Here is an 18,340-nt window from a genome sequence, read left to right as displayed (position 1 = left end):
GCAACTCTCCCGAAGTCACTTCGCAGTGTACTGTGTGATCCTGAACGTGAGAACCAGGCCTTCTCGGTGCGCTGCGCTCACGAAACGCCGAGGGACGACCGACTTCGGTTATGAGCATCATCGAGCGACATCCCTCCGGACAGCGGATGCAGTCCCCTGACCATCGGGATCTCCTTCCCCCGGCGGGGCGGTCTGTTACGTTTCGCCTACGACGCGCGGATGCAACGGACGCCGGGGCTTCGTTCAAAGCGGCGGACATTTTAGCCCGTTCGGAGTGGCCGCGACGCATCCCCGCCGAGCGCGTCCCGGCATGTTCAGTGCCACGTGTCTTTGTGTGTGCGTGTGTGTGTGTGTGCCCACGCTTGTCAAAGCGCGGCAGCCGGGGAGAGGAGCTCCCCAAGTGTGAAGCGAGGAGGTCTGACCGGCGCCGGCCCGGCTGATGCGTCACTACACTCGTCTCTACATGTCTCTCAGTCTGTCAGTGCCTCGCTGTCACGTGACCTCGTCTCATGACGTTCCCTCTTGCCCTCAACTCCGAGAGTATAAGAGCAGCTGCCCCCGGACGCCAGGAGAGAGGCTCCGATTTCTTCTGTTGAGTAACGTGCTCTCCCGTCTCTCTACTTCGGTCGACCTGACCGCCCGCTCTTTGCGATGCTAGAATAAACAAGTTGTTGTGTTAGCAGTCGCCTCATGCTTTGCTGGGACCTTCGGATGCTTCCAGTGTGCCCCAGGCCGCCAGGCCAACGCTACCCTTGGGGCTTGCGACCCATTTGCAACAACAGGCGCCAACGGTCCGGTTGCAACAACGGGTGTCAGCACTGAGGTTCCAACACTGCACAAGACTTCGCACATTCTCAAGAAGGTAGCCAACAGGCATGGCGTTTCCGTTGTTTTTTCGGCACCCAACAAGCTGGCACCGTTATGCCCACGCATCTGCAACTCTAAAAAAAGAGGTTGCCAGCTGAAACATGAGAAGCCGTTCATCAAGTGTTCCACAGGAGTGGTCTACGCCATTCCCTTGAAGTGTGGAAAGGCTTATGTCGACCAAACCGGCCGCTGCATTAATGAACGCTTGGGGGAACATGCCCGAAATTTAAGCAACTTAAAGGACAAATACGCACATTTGGTCGCGCACGTAATTGGATGCACAGGATGCGAGGCTCGTTTGGGAGAGACGAAGATTCTCGGCAAGAGTGCCGATGTGACGGCGCGCGTCAGTTTGGAAGCGTTCCACATACACAAATATGGCAGCAAGTGCGTAAGCACCCCTTCTGTATCGTGTTTTGCGGCAGAGCTTCATTTTTTGGAAGCGACTGCTTACTGATTTCAGTGTCTCTTAGTATCCCTCGCCTTTCGCTAGTGTTTTTCTAGTTTTTTCGTTTTCTTGTTTTTTCGCGCCTGATTGCGTTGACTGCTGGCACGTTCGTTCATCGATGCGCATTGTCATTTTCCCCGATTGTATCACTCCCTTCCCCCTTCGCTTCTGCCTTTCCCCTTATATAAGGTACCCGTCTTCCGTTAATAAAATTCGTTGACAGTCAGCGCTTGTGTCCTGTCCCTTACACTTTGTGGTTGCATGTGTTTGCGCTGTAACAGCTTTTACGTCAAGTATGCACCAAGTCACCCAGAAAGAAGTTTTAATGATGTACCATTCTTGTTCAGTGCGCCCTTCCTTCTGTGTTCTTCCCTCTTCTCGCATCACTGACCTTTTACTGACCCACATCGTGAACGCTACATGCCGGGCATGCCGCTACGCCTTCTGTATCCGCAAGGGCCTCGTCCCAGATGAAGTAAGTGCTCTCTTTGGCCCTGTAAAACAGTCGTGGGGACACGTTAAAAGACTGTGCAGATTATTGCGGTCAGAACTGTGGCGGCAAGTTCGTCTTTTTCAAGATTGGCTTCGATTGCTTTGCTACGTTGACCACCCCGGATGGGTCGCCGCAAGAAAGCTAGCGTCGCTGATGAAAACAGCTGCCCAACTCGCGAAGTACCATAGGAGGTGCCTTCTGAACCTGTTGCTGTCTTGTCTAGGTAACAGGGACATTACACAAGGGAGTGTAACCGTCCTTGGAAATGTTTCCCTGTCTGAGAACGTAACACGTCTCCTGCAGAAGGGCCCGAAATATGGATTGGAGCCTGGTGTCTCAGCCCATGAGCTGATTGCAACGAACAGGAAATTGGCCGTGAAAGCAAGAAATAAAGAGGACCGGGACCGCTGCCTTCTTGAGGGCGTAGACTGTCTGCGAAAGTGCTCAGCAAACGTTCTTAACGCGCAGAATCATAGAAATGTGTTAAATGGTGTGGTTTCTTTGTTTAAAAGAAATAACCTTATGCTTGTTCAAGCAGACAAAGAGGCAGGGCTTGTTGTTATAGCAAAGGGAATCTACAATGAAAAAGCGCAAGTGGCAATCAATAAGAATTTTGAGCCTATTAAGAAGAGTGCCGTTAGGGTCAAGACCAAGTTTATTACCTTTTGCAGGGAATTAAATCTTGACAAACTTGCGAGGGATATTGCTAATAGCAGAGGTAGTTGCCTAAACGCATTTTTTACAGCCAAGACCCACAAACCAGATATTCCATTCCGGACTATCGTTAGTGAAGAAGGTTCGTGGCAAATAGACGTTAGTCGGTTTCTGCAAAAGCATCTCAAAACGCTTGCTTTGGATGATTCGTTCTTAACGAAGAAATCTACGGATGTCGCGCTGTTTCTTGAGAGCACAGACAACATTGGCGTTGGTTTTTCCGTAGATGTACAAGACTTGTTTTATTCTGTGCCTCAAAATCAGCTTTTGTTGGCTGTTAGAGAATGCGTAGAAGCAAACGGTGAAGTGTCATTCCGGAATTCAACAGGCTTGTTAGTAGATAATTTTATATCGTTATTGCAGTTTTACCTCAAACCTACTTTTATTGTTTATGACAACCTGACTTTTTTGCAGCTCAACGGTATCAGCACTGGGTCCTGCGTGGCTCCAATTCTTTGCGATATTTTTTTAGCAAAAGTAGATAAATTTTTAGATAGGTCTTTTTTTTTGGGGGGGGGGGGGTTCGTTTTAAAGGTGTTTAGATACGTAGATGACTTTTTAGTGCTTTTACAAAAGCAGACGGCCTTCACCTACCTCTCTACAGTAGGTGAAGTTTTAAACGCATTTGACAAGCATGCACTTGGGCTAAATTTTACCCATGAACTACCTGACGCAAATGTCTTACAGTTTTTAGACCCAAGACTAACCTTCCATGAGAAGCACGTTTGCTGGGGCTACTTCCCTCGCGCAAAAAAGGACTTGCTGCCATATGATTCAGCGCATTCTAAAACTGTAAAAAGAGCTATAGCGTCGCACTGTTTGGAATCGTCTCTTCAGAAGTCGTGCCCGCACCTTATGCAGACAGGTTTTGAGAAACAGGCCAGCCGACATTTGGCGGTGGGGTTTCCCCATTCGGTCTTGATTGCGGTGTGTGAGACCCTCCTTGAGAAGCTAAAACTGGGTACACGAGGAAAAGATGACCGTCGGAAGACCGACAAGCCTTTGCTTGTGCCGTACCTGCACAAGACTTCGCATAGTCTTAAGAAGGTAGCCAACAGGCATGGTGTTTCCGTTGTTTTTTCGGCACCCAACAAGCTGGCACAGTTATGCCCACGCATCTGCAAATATAAAAAAAGAGGTTGCCAGCTAAAACATAAGAAGCCGTTCATCAAGTGTTCCACAGGAGTGGTCTACGCCATTCCCTTGCAGTGTGGAAAGGCTTATGTCGGCCAAACCGGGCGCTGCATTAATGAACGCTTGGGGGAACATGCCCCAAATTTAAGCAACTTAAAGGACAAGTACGCACATTTGGTCGCGCACGTAACTGGACGCACAGGATGCGAGGCTCGTTTGGGAGAGACGAAGATTCTCGGCAAGAGTGCCGACGTGACGGCGCGCGTCAGTTTGGAAGCGTTCCACATACACAAATATGGCAGCAAGTGCGTAAGCACCCCTAGTATCGCTTTTTGTGGCAGAGCTTCATTTTTTGGAAGCGGCTGCTTACTGATTTCATTGTCTCTTAGTATCCCTCGCCTTTTGCTAGTGTTTTTCTAGTTTTTTCGTTTTCTTGCTTTTTCGCGCCTGATTGCGTTGACTGCTGGCATGTTCTTTCATCGATGCGCATTGTCATTTTCCCCGATTGTACCACTCCTTTCCCCCTTCACTTCTGCCTTTCGCCTTATATAAGGTACCCGTCTTCCGTTAATAAAAGTCAGTTGACAGTAAGCGCTTGTGTCCGGTCCCTTATACTTTGTGGTTGCATGTGTTTGCGCTGTAACAGTTTTTATGTCAAGCAATTCAATGGATCGGGGAATAAACGTAGACTTGAATTTGTCAGTACGGGCATACAGGGGTGTTATATTTAGGGGGTGAAAAATTCCGTGTGTTGGGCGATTGAGCAAACTTAATGTATTCCAAAGGTGAGCAACGTTCAGAGTTAACAGTGGTGTGAAACAGTTTAAGACTTCCTACATTGCGCCGCTCTACCAGCGAGGAAGCATTCAAGGAGCAAAGGTTGGAATAGGGGGGGGGGGGGGGTCCTTGTCGCAACGCCGGCTTATAAATTTTATTTTAGTTTAGTTAGTAATTTTAGTTTTTTTATGCCGAATTTCAAGTATGGATTCCAAATGGCAGACCCGTAATCTAAGATGGGCCGCCCTAGGGATTTGTACGAGAGAAATTTCGCTTCTTTAGGGACCCCAGTTACGAGAACGCTTTAGGTAACCTAGATTTATTTTTTATTTTTTTTTATTTAAATTACCCCTAAGGGCCCTCACGCGAGGGTATTACATAGGGGGGGGGGCACAAACATGAAATATACACAAGGAATAAAACTACATCAAATAAACATACACACAAGGAACATAAAATAAATAGATATGAACAAAAGGTATGTGCACTTAGTCATGAAAACAAAAGAACATTTTACATAATAGGTTAATAAGTGCATATAACAATAAGTAATATCTAATCTGCTACCACTAACCGTTTTCTTGCAACAAAGTTTGGAAAGATGGTATGGTAACTCCAGTAGCCATGCGTGATGGTAAGTTATTCCATTCTATTATTGTGCGAGGAATAAATGATTTTGCGTAGAGCGATATGCGGCACAATATGCGTTTTACTTTGTTAGCGTGGTCATGGCACGGAAAAACTGCGTGGGGTGGTGAAAGGAAGTCATCGTGAAGCGTGGAATGGTGATAAAGTTTGTGAAATAAGGTTAGGCGAGCAAAGTGGCATCGACGTGATAGTGATTCCAACTCGGCACGTTGTTTTAACGATGTGACGCTGGTGAAGCGTGAATAATCAGAAAAGATGAAGCGAACAGCATGGTTTTGCAGAGATTCAATGTTGTTGATTATGTATGCTTGATCGGGATCCTACATGGCAGAAGCATATTCAATTTTTGGGCGGATCAGCGTGATATAAGCAAGTTTTTTAAAGTGTGAAGCTGCGTGCTTGAGTTTACGCTTAAGAAGACCGAGTGCTCAATTAGCTGATGCTAGACGGCGTTAATATGATAATGCCAAGTTAAGTCAGACTGAAGATGAAGGCCAAGATACTTGTAAGTTGGTGCAAGCTCTACTCTAACATTATTGAGAAAGTAGCTGGTAGGAAGTCGAGTGGAATGGTTGGTAAATGACATTAGCTTGGTTTTAGACGTATTTAAAGACATTAACCACGAGGAACACCACGCGGTCACCGCATCAACATCAGTTTGTAAGGAAAGTCGGTCAGCGTCATTACTAATATTAATATATATAACACAGTCATCTGCGAATAATCGATTGTGAGGTGAGACACATTTGGGTACATCATTATTAAAAATTAAGAAAAGTAGGGGACCGAGGACGTTTCCCTGGGGGCTCCAGATTTTAAAGGAACAAAAGAATAGTTAAGACCATTAGCACAGGTAAATTGTTGTCTGTTGGAGCGAAAATCTTTAACCCATGCAAGAACGTTTGGGCGAATATTTAAGTGTGTTAATTTGATTGGAAGCCTGTGATGATGAACGCGATCAAAAGCTTTAGAGAAGTCAAGAAACACTGCGTCCACTTGGAATCCTTCGCTAAATGCGGAAAATATATCGTTAGTAAATCCGGCGAGCTGAGTGTCGCATGAATAAACCCTGCGAATACCATGCTGGTACTTGAAAATGATATTATGGTCTTCCAGGTAGTTGATGACTAGTGTATCTTGACGTGCTCGGCAAGTTTACATATTTTGCTAGTTAATGAGATAGGACGATAATTAGGTGGGACATAGCGATCACCTGATTTAAGTATTGGTATTACTTTAGCTATTCGCCAGTCATGAGGAATAATGCCAGTTGATAATGATTGTGAAAACAGGGCTGATAACACTTGAAAAATGTTTAAAGAAGCGTTCTTAAGTACCGTATTAGTGAAACCAAGGTGATAGGAGCTAGTAGTAGCTTTGAGGTTATTCATCAGGGCTAGAATACCAGATTCACTGATGCCAATTTCTGGTATGAAAATGTTAGGCAATGGCTTTAATATAGGCGAACAAGTTGTATCTTCATTGGTGAACACTGATGAAAATGCATCGTTCAGAAGCTGCGAACACTCACTTTCAGAAACTGGTTGTCCATCAGCATTAATTAGTACTCTATCAGGAAAGGAACTCAGATTGATAATGCGCCAGAATCTATGAGAATTATTGGTTAACATAGTAGACAGGTCGTGACTGAAGAAATTACGACGGGTTGTTCTAAGCAGGGACTGATACTCTTTATCGCAGTTCTTGTACTTGTTCCATGATGACAGGAGACGTGTGGTCATTGCTTGGCGGCACAAACGTTTTTTCTTATTATCAAACGACGAAGACGATGTGTGAACCAAGGTGAAGTTTTACGATGTCGGATGGTGATGATTGGCACATACTTATCAACAAGGTGAGACAAGTTGGTTTTGAACGACAGCCAGTTTAGTTCAATTGAGCGTGATGAATACTGAGCCAAGAAGTTCTCAGAGAAGGTGTGTAGTTCCGAGTCAATCATCTGAAAATTCGCGTGACTGTAGCTGTGAATTCGCTCAATGGTAGTTTTCAGTAAATGGATGCGTGATGCATCCGGTGATAATGTAGTGATCGGATAAACCATTTAAAAACAGTATATCAGAAAGAACGTCTGTGTTATTTGTTAGGACAAGATCAAGGATATTTACCGTGGTAGCGGATCGACGGGTAGGACTAGTGATAAGTTGAGCAAGAGAAAAATCTAAGCAGGAATGAAGAAAGGTGTGGGCTTCTTTATCAATGGAATTAACACAGAGAGTGGTCCATTCAATGCTTGGAAAATTAAGATCGCCAAATACGAGAAAAATAGATTTAGGAAAACGCACATCTAAGTTGCTGAGTATTCAATGGAATTCACCCGAGAATCCATCAGACATATCGGGCGGCCGGTAGAAAGCACCAATAATAACATCAGTAACTCTAAATTCACACCATATCAATACACACTCGACGAAAGTATCAACAGCGAGAGGAACAGCAGATAATTGTTTCTTTGTGCAGGACACCTCCTTTTTTTCTATTTATTCTGTCACACCGGAAAAAGGAAAATTCAGATTCACTCAGAAGAATACAATCATCCGGAACGGTATCGTCCAGCCAAGTTTCAGTCAATACTAGAAGTGAAACGCACGTAGAATCTACGAGCGAAGAAAGGGCCACAGTTTTGGAAAGAACACTTCTAATGTTTGTGAACAGGAAATTGGTATTATTCTTTAAATTAGGACACACATTAGGCAAAAATTGCGTAGTCTCTGAAGATGACTTATCAGTCGGCACTTGTAATACTGTGGTGGGATGACGAACTCGCAGAGCACGGCTACCCGCGACATCCCACACATAGGTATCATTATTGATATGGAGCCTGTTGAACGTTAGGGGCACACGGTCACCTTGTTTTAACGCGATAGCGTTAAGGAGCTCGTGTCGCAGAAAAGCCGGTGTCGTCGGCGTCGGGTGTCGGCGTCGGCGGCGTTGACCGTGAGCGATAAATCACGGCAGGCGCCTCATAAATAAAAAGCAACTTCCAAGATTGGCCCGGTGGGAATCGAACCCAGGTCTCCGGAGTGTGAGACGGAGACGCTACCACTCAGCCACGAGTTCGATGCTTCCAAGCGGTGCAAACGCGCCTCTAGTGAATGCGGTGTTGCCTTCGAAACGAGCCGTGGAAAGTTATACTGCGGTGTATATCGGTAATTATGAACATGTAACGTACAGAAGTCACAATTACACGAGTTGCGAAGTGCGTTTCCGCTGCATTTCTTCTGCGCTTTCCGCACACGCAGAGCCATCTTGCGGCAAACACAGAAGACCCCCTCCTCTCAATGTACGGCGCTGCCCCGACAGGAGGCGCGCCGCGCGCGCATTGGGACCGCTGCCAGGCGCGTCGCGGGACTCCCTCTCCCCTGACGACGCTTCGCCGTGCTTCCGGTTTAGATTACTATCTATCTCTCTGCCCGTGCCGATCACGACGTTTGGCTGGCCTTTCGTTTCCCCTCCGAGACACCGAGTTCTTTGGTTCGTTTCGTTCGCTCAGGCGCACGTTTCGTTGCCGCGCCCAACGCTGCGTTGCTCGACGCTCACCGCGTGATAGGTGGGCGCTAAGTCCGATGCGGGGCGCATCGTAAGTGATTGCTGTGCCGTAGCGCATTGTCTTATACCCCTTGGCGGGTCGACGGGAACGCTGTCGCGTCCCACTCTTGAAGGCGAAGCTTAAGCGTCCTCCAATTTTTTTAATTGATCGAGAGAACTGCAGAAGTTTCCGGCGTTTATCACGAACGGCTTGGGAATAGTCGCGTCCTATGCTGAAACCTGTGTCCCTCAGCTTGCTCCCTTTACTTAAGATAGCCTCAAGTTCTTTATCGTTGAAGAACTTGGCTATAATGGGGCGTTTTTTCACAGTCGAAAAACGGCCCACACGGTGTGCCCTAGCAATAAAATTTACATTCACACCAAGCTTATCACGGCAGAACTCATGCGCAAGTCGCTCTGAATTTTCCCAGCTTTTGGATTCGTTAGTATCGGTAACGCCATAAAACAAAACAGTTGATCTACGCGACTGGTTTTCTAGGTTATCAGTTTGGTTAATGATGCTAGAAAAGCCAGTATCGAGAGCTGTTGGGGCATGAACAGATGAAGCAGATTCTAATTTGTTTTCCAGTTCCTGCACACGTTTGGTTAGGCTTTCGAGGTCTGTTTTGAGTTCTGCGTGCATATTTAGGGCTTTCATTATTGATTCGACAAGACTTGCGTTGCTGGCATCAAGACGCTTTACAGCCTCGGGCACACCATCTAGCTTCTCTTTCTGAGCCTTTGTCATAGGTCCGGGGTTTTTCTCAACATCCCCACTCAAAAGCAACAGTCGCAAAACATAAACAAGAGCAGTGCAAGACCGTTTGAAATGGTTGGGTGGCCACGACACCGCCAGAAGGCAAATATTGATACGGTAACAGCGAGTTTGATAGTAACAGACCTGTAGAAAAGCAGTTGGTGAGCGCCGAATCATCGTGGCAGAGTCGTGGCCCGAAGCTTCGTCCAAATGCGCGCGCTTTTGAGGAGGCGGTGTAGATATTGCTGTTCCATGTTGCCCGACGAGCAGCATGAAATTGTCCAGGATCGGCAGCGGGTGATGCAGCAGACTGGATAAGTCGTGGCAGATTAGCGGGTTGACCATGCAATGCACAGTACTCATGCGCTGTTCGTCGCCACGGGTATCAGTCAGCTGTACTGCAGGCAGCGACAGCAACTGTCCCAGGACCTGCAGCAGCAGCATCTGTAGAAAAGCAGTTGGTGAGCGCCGAACCATTGTGGCAGTGTCATGGCCCGAAGCTTCGTCCAAATGCACGTGCTTTTGAGGAGGCGGTGTAGATATTGCCGCCCATGTTGTCCAACGAGCAGCATGAAATTATCCATCATTGGAGGCGGGTGATGCAGCAGACTGGATAAATCACGGCAGATTGGCGGGTCGACCATGCAACGCACAGTGCTAATGCGCTGCTCGTCGGCACGGGTATCAGTCAGCTGTACTGCAGGCAGCGACAGCAACTGTCCCAGGACCGGCAGCAGCAGCATCTGTAGAAAAGCAGTTGGTGAGCGCCGAACCATTGTGGCAGTGTCATGGCCCGAAGCTTCGTCCAAATGCGCGTGCTTTTGAGGAGGCGGTGTAGATATTGCCGTCCCATGTTGTCCAACGAGCAGCATGAAATTATCCAGGATTGGAGGCGGGTGATGCAGCAGACTGGATAAGTCGCGGCAGATTGGCGGGTCGACCATGCAATGCACAGTGCTCATGCGCTGCTCGTCGGCACGGGTATCAGTCAGCTGTACTGTAGGCAGCGACAGCAACTGTCCCAGGACCGGCAGCAGCAGCATCTGTAGAAAAGCAGTTGGTGAGCGCCGAACCATTGTGGCAGTGTCATGGCCCGAAGCTTCGTCCAAATGCGCGTGCTTTTGAGGAGGTGGTGTAGATATTGCCGTCCCATGTTGTCCAACGAGCAGCATGAAATTATCCAGGATTGGAGGCGGGTGATGCAGCAGACTGGATAAGTCGCGGCAGATTGGCGGGTCGACCATGCAATGCACAATGCTCATGCGGTGCTCGTCGGCACGGGTATCAGTCAGCTGTACTGTAGGCAGCGACAGCAACTGTCCCAGGACCGGCAGCAGCAGCATCTGTAGAAAAGCAGTTGGTGAGCGCCGAACCATTGTGGCAGTGTCGTGGCCCGAAGCTTCGTCCAAATGCGCGCGCTTTTGGAAGAATGGATGTGCTAGAGCTTTAGATGTGCTAGAGCTCTAGAACAGGTTGCTTCAATATGTTTGGACCAGGATAAATCGTGTGTGACTAGAATGCCAAGGTACTTATACAGAGAAACATTTTCTAGAGAAATACCATTGAAACAATAAGAAAGACGCAATTGGGTAGTTAGTGATGAGAAGGACATAGAGACAGTTTTGCGAAAATTGGTGTTCATCTGCCACTGGTTACAATAAGTACAAAAGTTGAAAAATGCTTTATTCAGAATGTCGTGATCTTCATGACTGGTATTTGTGTGATAGATAACGCAGTCTACGGCGTAAAGATGGATTTTCGTTGGTAGCACGCTGTTAGGTAGGTCATTTATATACGGGAGGAAGAGAAGCGGGCTTAAAACTGAACTCTGCGGAACACCAGCGGTAATGGCCACAATAGGCGATTTTGCAGGATCGAAACAAACGTATTGCGATCTATCTGACAGAAAACCAGAGATCCAAGTAACCAGGCTAGGACTATTTCAAATACTGTTTAGTTTTCGCAAATGCTTGGAATGTACAACTGTGTGAAATGCTTTGGAAACGTCTACGAATATGGCATCAATTTGAAGGTCTAGGTCAAGTGCGTGGCATATGTCATGAGCAAATTCGGATCTCTGCGTAACGGTGCTGAGGCTACTGCGAAATTCCTGCTGTATGACTTAAAATATTGTTGGCATCAAGAAACTCAATAATATGTTTGTAGAAGACATGTTCTGAAAGTGTACTGCAACTACAGGCTAAGGAAATCGGTCTGTAGTACGATAGATCCTGTTTACTCCCAGACTTGTGCAATGGTATAACTTTCACAACTTTCCAGGCGGGTGGAACGGTACTTGTTTGCAACGATTCGTTAAATATTACTGTAATGAACCTGCTGGACTAGAGAGCATACCGTAAGAGAAAGTTGTGGGTGTTATGGGAACCGCAACCCGTTTTAGTATCTAGGTTTAAAACTAAGTTTAAGACAGCCGACATATGCACACTTAAGCTATTAATAGCAAGCCGTGACTGAACTGAAAGGAGGGATTTCAAGGTCATCTGCAGGTAAGACTGACTAAACATACGAGTTGAAAGCAGCTGCAATAATATGAGGATCATTAGTGGAAACATCGTTTATTATGAAGAATTGAGAAGAAAAAATCTCTGGCTGCTTTAGTTTTTAGTCGAGGTTCATCTTCAGCATTCTGAAACAGTGCGATTACAAGAGTAGCACTCTTTGTCGCGTAAGTCTAGCAAGGCAGCAGGAAAGGTGAAGGATCTGTCTGGTCAGCCACGGCAGGTCAAAGTTTGTTTTCTTGGTTTTGAGCGAAACAAAGCGGCTGACGCATGTGCGTATGGCGGCATTGAAAAACTCAACCTCAATTATGAATCCTTACCAACTAGCTCAGCTTTCTGTCGTTCTAAGCTTCATTTCTAGTACTCTGAGCCCTTTTCCTTGTTCCCCTACTTATCTGCACAATCCTGCTTCGTTAGCTTCCTTAATTGCGATATGTATGTTCCGCGCTAGAAGCATGTCGTGGTTTAGTCGTAATCGTGTCGTCCCATTGGAAGTTCAAATGATGTGCGGCTTTCTTCAACCATCAACTGGGCATGCCAGGAGGATTGGAGCTATTCTTACCGCTGAATCATGGCGCCAAGTTAGGTTCTACCAGGAGTGTCTAAGGGTCCGTTGCGCGGCCCTGGGAGACGGTCACCTTTGGAACCGCCATTACAACGATTGGAATAAGTTAGCCATGCAACATGCGGACTTCCTATGGAGGATGGAACTTCCGGAGCTTCAACAAAGTAAGAGGAAACACCTTTCTAATAATTCACCGTCAAATAATGTACTGGTTCTTGGAGACGCCATAGTAAGTGATAACCATAGAAGAACCCTTGCTTTAGGCCCTAAGCACTGTTTTAAGCCTAACATAAAACCCGTTGAAGTTTTAAGCTTACCGCGCTGCATAACCAGGTTCGTTCCGGAAGAAGAACGCTCACGCTGTATTTCGGATTGCATTGCTAGCCTTAAACAATCTAATTCCCATTTTAAGACGCCCGACCCTGTCCGACCGTTAGTTGATTACCTTGTGGAGCATAAACTTAGACCTGTAATATCTGACAAGGAAGGTTATTTCGAAATTATGCCAGATGACGTGTTTTCAGAAAAAGCAATTTCAGCCATAGAAAAGAATTTGCAACCAGTCAAACTCAAGCCTTCGGTAGTTAAGCAACGTGCGGTTGACCTCTTGTCAAGACATAATCTTGATAGGCTTGTTCGTAATGTCAAGAAAGCTAAATCCCTCACCTTAGAACTGTTTTTCTCGGCCAAGACCCATAAACAAGAAATTCCTTTTCGTGCTATAGTGTCAGAGAAAGGGACGTGGCAGGTCTGTGTCGCTAGTTACCTACAGAACTGCCTAGCTTCACTAATTTTTTCAGATCCCTTTTGTCTACGTAATTCTCAGGCGCTAGTTCACTATTTAAGAGAGGAGAATCCGGGTGATTGTACAGCTTTTAGTATGGATATCGAAGACCTGTATTATTCCTTGCCGCATCACGGGTTGCTTAATTCCGTAAATGAGTGCATTAAAGAACAAGTGCAAGAGTCGGCTTTTATTGACAGATGCGGTGTTTCCACGGGAGCTTTTCTAGAAATTCTCTCAATGTACTTGAAGTCGACGCTGATTGGGTGGAGAAATGGCGTTTTTCTGCAGAAATCAGACATTTGCATTGGCTCAAAGGTTGCCCCTATTCTTAGCAACATTTACCTGAGTAAGGTTGACAACTGCTTAGAGAAAGCCTTAGGTGATAGCGTTATCAAGATATTTCGTTACGTTGATGATTACCTGATTTTCTGCAATAGGGAAGAATTAGACTCTGCTGCTACCTCGGTAAGTGAGCAATTTAAACTTTATGGGGGAGGATTAACGTTTACCATGGAATTACCTCAGCGACGCGTAATTCAGTTTCTTGACATTTCCTTGATCTTCGAACAAAATCATGTTTGTTGGCAGTACTCCCCAAGATCTTCGAAGCCGTTGCTAAACTTTCAATCCAAGCATTCTAAATTAGTAAAAAACGGAATCGCCATGTCGTGCCTTAAGTCTTCCCTTACAAGATCTTGCTTGCACAAAATGAGCGCCAGTTTTAATGCGCAGGCCCGGCGCCTATTAGAAGCAGGTTATCCTAGTGGAGCGGTGGCCACTGTAGCTGAGCGCCTAAAGAAGTCGGTTTCGAGAGGGACGGACGTAATTACAGAGAGCAGTAATCGCAAAAAAAATTAGTAATGGCTATTCCGTATATTCATTCAGTGTCGCACAGGCTTAAAAAAGTTGCTAGTAGATATGATGTTAATGTTGCTTTCACTGCTCCCAATGAGCTAGGTAAGATATGCGCTGCCGTACAGAATAAAAAGGAGCGGGTTAAAGGCAAAAAACGAACAGATATTTGTCCAGTGAAGCACAATAAGAACAACAGTTTTACTGAATGTCGTATGGGTGTGGTTTATCAAATTCCCCTTAGCTGTGGCCAGTTCTACGTAGGGCAAACGGGACGGTGTATCAATCAGAGGCTAATGGAGCATAAAAGGTCGTTAACCGGTGGATCGCCTTCTAATCTTTCGCTACCGCCACCCCCCGAAGAACAACCCCCTGAAGAAGGAGCCGAATGGGCTCCGAAACGTCGGGCTAATAAAATTCAGTTATTTGGTTGGAGTCAGTCTCAAGTTCTAACCGAGATTGTAACTGCAAGCCAGAGTTAGATGAATGCGCGATATTGTACAGGCATAAGAATGAAGATACGCGTCTTATGGTAGAGGCATGGCATATCTATAATGGTGGAAGTGCGTGCGTGAGTCAGCCTTCGATTACTTTACATAAGGTAGAGATTAAGTGCCTTAACAGTTATCTCTCACGTAGACCAGCACGTGTACCCGATTGACACGTGGTGTTACCATTCCTGAGCATGCGCAGATGAGTTTTGTCTTCTTTCATTTTTCGCCTCTGTGCTCCCTTCAGTTGATAGTCGGCGTTCGTGTTGTCCACTTCTCTACTCTTGTGTCCTGTCTGCACGCCTCACTTCTATTTTGCATTATGAATCCTTACCAACTAGCTCAGCTTTCTGTCGTTCTCAACCAAACTATTTACATCGTAATAGATACTGCGGCACTCCAAATCCGCAAGAGAATCAGCACAAAAATTACTGAAAGACTGGCCATCAGCTTATGTCAACTCATAAAAAGTGCGAAGAACAAGCTGAGCTTTAGGAACAGGAACATTAATAGGAGCTAGTACCTGGTGGTCAGAAATTCCATCCACAACGTCACACGTATATCTGTTTTTTAACATTTCCACTAAGAAATACAAGGCCCAGAACAGAGTGGCCTCTGGTATTCTCGGTGACAATTTGGTTTAGGTTGCATGAGAGGGCAATATTTATTAGTTTTTTATCGAGTGAAGAATCGTAGCCAGCGATAGACCAGAATCGCCACGAAATGCACGGCGCAATAAAATTGCCCAACAGAACTAAGTTGGAACATGATATGCATAGTTAATGAAGAAATGCTTCGAAGGAATACAGCTGCTCAACATCAGACCCCGGAGGGCGGTAAATTAGACCGATAACGACAGAGAATTTGTCAAGAGACACTTTACACCACACAGATTCTACTTCATTAGGACCACAGAGAATCGAAAAGGTAAGATCTGACCTCAAGAACTGAGCTATCCCACCACCTCTTTTGTGCGTTCTTTCGCAGCGCACAACGGTAAAGCCAGGTGGGGTAACTTCAGCATCGAAAATCTGACGGTGTAACCGCATCTCGGTAACACCGATAATGTGAGGAGCATTAAAAGCGGTGAAGGAGACAAAACCTGGGAACTTATTAACAAGGCTTCTGACATTCACATTCATAATTTCAAGGTCGTCATGGCGTATTTTCTGTCATCACTGTCGCGGACTTGGGGAAAGTATAGGAAGAACGAGTTGAAGCCGTTCAAGGATGTGCACAGCCGCACCAATAAAATTACATCATTCTCAGCTTTGCGCTGTGTTATTGTTTTGCACTTTTATTATTTACGTCTGAGAATACTGTTACGGAGTGACGGATACATGGATTAACGCGAGGTTTGGCAGAGCGATGAAGGCGACGATGAGGAAGCTTGCACGTGGGCCGAGTCAGAGATCTTCTCTCAAGCACCCAACGGGAAAGCCGGTTCACAACGCGCCTTCAAACGTCTGTTTTAACTCCTGCTTTCCGGGACTACAAAGAGATATCCTATTCAGAAGTAGCACAGATTATGTTACGTTTACCAACTACAGCGCCTGGCCCAGACGGAATAACACATGCAATGTTAAAGATATTCTTCCGAAAAGCTCCAAGTGAGCTTCTGAAGTTGCTAAGCTACTCTATTAGTAATGCATGGATTCCACAAGGATGGAAGATCACCAAAATTATTCCGTTACTTAAAAAGCAAGGGGCAGAATGTAATATCGACATCAGACCAATTGCGTTGACATCAAACATAGTGAAACTTATTGAAAGAGTGCTTCACGGGCATATAATAGAGTTTATTGAAGAAAATCAATTGTTGAGCCCTTGTCAATTTGGATTTAGATCTGGCTTTTCATTATGGCACGTGCATGTAGACCTTGAAAGTCACATTAACATCGCCAATCAGAAAATACAATATACGGCTTTAGTTACCTTAGATTTATGTAAAGCCTATGACAGCATTGAACATACGATTTTAGCAAATCGGTTACAGCGCCATTGCTTTCAACACTATATTGTAACATGGGTTTCAAAAGAAGCGCTAACAGTGACGGCACACTATGAAAGAAAAAAGACAGGACAAGTGCCTTGACGTGTCTTTGTTCCTTTCTAATGTGCGGTCACTGTTGGCGTGCATCTTTTGAAAACTACGCACCAACTAGCCCCACAACCTGTTTTAGTGGCATGGGTGCATGAATGTTTAAAAGACAAGGAATTCTATTGTGTGAGTGAGTGAGTGAGTGAGTGAGTGAGTGAGTGAGTGAGTGAGTGAGTGAGTGAGTGAGTGAGTGAGTGAGTGAGTGAGTGAGTGAGTGAGTGAGTGAGTGAGTGAGTGAGTGAGTGAGTGAGTGAAGTAACTTTATTTCGGTCCAGAGAAGACGCAGGGGAGACCCCGCGCCAGCCGGCTAGTCCCACGTAGGGACCGCCAAGCCGAGCTTGACGGCCCGATCGCGGGCACTCTGGACGGCCAGGGTTTGGTCGTTGATTTCGGGGCTGCCCAAGAGCGCAGCCCACTTATCCTCGCTGAAGGAGGAGCCGATGGCTTCACACTCCCACAACACATGGTTCAATGCTGTCCTTAGTCCACAGGCAGGGCAGTCCACACTGGGATATCTTTCAGGGTATATGGCATGAAGAACCGCGAGGTTAGGATACGCACGGGCTTGTAAAGGTCTAAGGGTAACCGCCCGCGCCCTGCATAAGGCGGGGTGCGGGAGGGGGAATACCCGTCTTGACAGATAGTAGTGTGTGGTGATTTTATTAAAGGTGAGCAAGGGTTCCCCGCGGGGCAAGGGTAGTTAGTCTTCGCGCGGCCTCGTGTGCGCCCTCGTTAGGGTTAGAGGGAGAACCCTCAATCAACCCCAAGTGAGCGGGAAACCAAATGAGAGAATGCGGAGGGCCTGTGGGGAGATCATACCGGTTTGGCAGGCCTTAATGGCTGCCTTAGAATCACTATATCTTGCCTCTCTGCGACCGACCATCGAGCACAGCCAGCGCGATTGCAACCTGTTCGGCTACCACGGGCCTCGAAGTGTGTACCGTAGCGCAGCAACTGTGCCTTGAATTGGAGTCTACGATTGAGACGGCGAATGCCTCTTGTTGGACATATGCCACGGCATCCACGAAGCTTGCCTCAAAGTGGTTATTGCGGACATGCTCGAGTAGAGCTGTACCCCTGGCGCGACGTCTGCCAACGTTGCTTGCGGAGTGCATATTGCGGGGAAGGGGCGCGATGTGCAGTTGAGACCTGATGTCGCTGGGAATCCGCACGGCGTGGGGGCACTGGTCGACAGGATTGAGGCCCATCTCGTCCAGTATCTTACGGCCCGTCGGGGTGCCGGATAGCCTGAGCAGCTGTGAGTGCTCTTGTGCCTCGATAATTTCTTCGAGCGTGTTGTGGACTCCGACCTTCAACAGGTTTTCGGTGTGGGTGCTTGCAGGTAAGCCGAGGGCAAGCTTAAAGACCTTTCTGATGAGTGAATTGAGCTTGTTCCTCTCTGCAACATGCCAATTATGCTTGGCCGCCGACTATGAAAGGCGGCAGAGAACAAAAGTATGTATTTAAAGAAGCGAATTGCGCTAAAAAAGACACGGACGAGTAAGGACATGGACGGGCGCAAACTCGCGACTGATTTTATTCAGAAAGAACACAATATATATACCTAGATTCTTATTGCCTAATCATTGCCTAAGCGCACATGCCAAGAACGTTTTCTCTTTCTGATACAAATTGATACTA

The 18,340-nt window shown here is 46.5% G+C and overlaps 1 protein-coding gene across 1 annotated transcript in view; it reads right to left on the bottom strand.

The window, feature by feature from the left end:
* LOC135916812 (phospholipid-transporting ATPase ABCA3-like) overlaps window positions 1-18,340 on the bottom strand; it is a 420,918-nt gene that overhangs the window by 388,593 nt on the left and 13,985 nt on the right. The window lies entirely within an intron of this gene.

The sequence above is a fragment of the Dermacentor albipictus genome, chromosome 1 (assembly GCF_038994185.2).
Source record: "Dermacentor albipictus isolate Rhodes 1998 colony chromosome 1, USDA_Dalb.pri_finalv2, whole genome shotgun sequence".
NCBI classification, from domain to species: domain Eukaryota; kingdom Metazoa; phylum Arthropoda; class Arachnida; order Ixodida; family Ixodidae; genus Dermacentor; species Dermacentor albipictus.
This window is presented reverse-complemented; position numbering and strand designations above follow the sequence as displayed.